The following is a 2,779-nucleotide window of genomic DNA, read 5'->3' on the forward strand; positions in this document are numbered from 1 at the left end:
TGTGCTGGGAAGGTGAGCATCATGGAATGCCAGTTTAATAGAACAAAGTGTTCTTGCATTGAGGGAGTACTTGAGTAGTCCATCTAATTTCTACCCTAATACTAAAACTATAAATATATGCACACAGATCAGCGGGTCTCAACCTATGGGTCCCATCCCCTTTGGGGGTCGAACAACCCTTTCACAGGGATTGCCCGATTCACAACAGTAGCAAACTTACAGCTATGAAGTATCAACAAAAGTAAATTTATGGTTGGGGGGGGCTTCACCAAAACATGAGGAACTGTATTAAAGGGTCACGGCATTAGGAAGCTTGAGAAGCACTGACATAGATCGATGTCCACAGCATCATATATAAATATATTTACATAGGTACATGCCTGTATTTAGACTTCTATAAATGCCCTTTGCCTCCTAGCTATTTCTTCTATCTCCTTTTACTTTCCTATTGTCTCACTATGATGTTCAGCCAACATTTGGGTTTCAGTAATTCCCTTTCTGACTGGGAGGCCTGTTGGCTTCTTCAGAGCACAGGACGTTGCACTGCTGAAGAGCTCACCCTTGAAAAAAAGGATGAGATGTGTGGAGACTCAGGAGGGAGGTTCTGCCGTAGCTCCAAGAAAAGCAATTTCAACAGGTTACCATTAACTTGACAGTACTACCGTAGAAACCCACAAGTAGGGCTGGGCAGGATTCTCTGAAGCCATTTCTATTTTTTCGGGGGTTGGAAGCTCAGAATGATCCCTTGGACTCCTGAGCGGTCTGGGGACTCATTCCTATCTTGATTTGAGACTGCCTGCTTCAGACAAAAGCCTCCCTTCCCACAACCTCCCTGGAGGAAGTCAGGGGGCATTGGGTCTAACAGACATGTCTCTGGCCCCCTGGGGCTCATCATCGGGTTGGGACCCTATCTGGCTGCCTCTGTCCTGGGAGGAAGTTAAGTCCACTCAGTTCTTACTTGAGATACATAGCTTGACACCCGGTCGGACCTCCGACTTCTCCAGATTGCAAGCCTTGGCTCTTAGAACACAGTGTCTCTCAGCACAGCCGCCAGAACCATAAGACCTGGTGTTACTGCGCTCGCATGGGGTGTGGCAATGTGAAGACGCCTATGTCTGCTCCACAGAATTCACACAGAAGGAGGCATTATTCACTCCTGCAAGCCCTCTTAAATTGGATCAACCAGGGGTGTCAAGACCCTTATTTGCCCAACAAACGAAGAATTGTGGAGCCTGAGCCAACACCCAAGTTTGGGGTCCTCCCAATGAAGAGAGCAGGGGCTCGGAGAATCAGAGTTCTGAGGGAGCAAACCCTGTGGTCCCCTCTCTTCAGAAATCGTAGAAACCCAGTCCTCCCTCAGCACCTTACCTTGAATCTTGCAGGGACCTCTTCTCTGCTGATCCCAGACCACCTCCTTCAGATGAGGCACTAAACTGGGAAATGATTCGAGAGGAACTGGGTGCCTGTGACTCAGAACTGACTACCAGGAGACACTGCGGTTGGCTTAGGCTGAGACAGGCTTTTTATTGTCCTGGTCTTCGCTAATAAACATTGTATCCAACTTTGTTCTTTTGATTAATTGTAAAGGCAAGGCCTCATAGCTGCCTCCATAAAGACCCTGACTACTTTCGTGAGTTCACGTTAGGCATAAATTCAGATGCAGCTGCTGTTTTCAGTCATATCTTTTCCCATGAAATGTTCCAAGTCCCTGCATGTCGTTGGTGTGGCCCTAGTGATCTGCCACACCAGCTTTCTGAGGTTTCTTCCAGGAGGGGACATGACAAATTTGAGGGAAGTGCCATTTTCTTTTCGTGACATTGTTCCATGAACTTAAAACACAATGACAGCAGGGCTGTTTTAGGACATGTAATTCACACATCATACAATTCATTAGATGTATCTTATTTAAATGCATTGTGAAATTATCACCACATTCAAGTTTGGGACAGTTTCTTCTCTCCTGTACTCATGGTTGTTAACTTCCCATTCCTCCACCCCCATCTACCCACTCAACCTACCCTGCCCCCCCACCCCGTACCCAGGAAACCATTAATGCGATTACAGTCTCCATAGTTATAAATCTTGGATTTGATATACAAAAAAACATACAAAGCCAAAAACAAAAAAATTAAGGCAGTAACAAATTGAGAAAGAAAAACCTCAATGGAAAAGACATTCATAAATTTTGTGAAGGCTTCTGGTATACTTAAATACATTGTGAACTAGTCCTTTGGAATATTTAAATTAGATGATCATGATTTCTTTCTTTATTCATACTTCAATTATTTTGCTATTATTGTATACGTATGCCTGGTCACTGGCTATACATTCCAAATTGTACTTTTCTTCTCTCTTGGTCTGTATTTTATTGGGAATGCCTTTAATATTTCACATGTAAGTATGTTTGCTGCAGATTTGATAAACTGTAAATTCCCTACCAGTATAAGTTTGGTAAAGTTTATTAAGTACTGTGAACTGGTGTTGCATGTGAAAGTCTTGCTTTTTAGCATACGATTAAAGGTTCTCCTTGATCTTTAAACGTAGCAGATTCCAACTCACAGTATTGTGATATGCCTTTTGTATTCTTTGGGCACAAACTATTTCTTCATTCAATTCCCTGCTCTCTCCTATCTGCTAAGCATTTATCTAGGATACTAGTCTCTTTGTCAGTGAGCTTGGCTGAACTGTTCCTTTATGGGCGAATCATCACTTATTTTGTAGAAATAGCTACTAACCTTATAGAACAGCAGCCCACTAAGCCTGTAAAGGAAAGAAGACC

This window comes from Echinops telfairi, unplaced genomic scaffold (genome assembly GCF_000313985.2).
Source record: "Echinops telfairi isolate 266 unplaced genomic scaffold, ASM31398v2 ScPeMD7_53;HRSCAF=182, whole genome shotgun sequence".
Taxonomy (NCBI): Eukaryota; Metazoa; Chordata; class Mammalia; order Afrosoricida; family Tenrecidae; genus Echinops; species Echinops telfairi.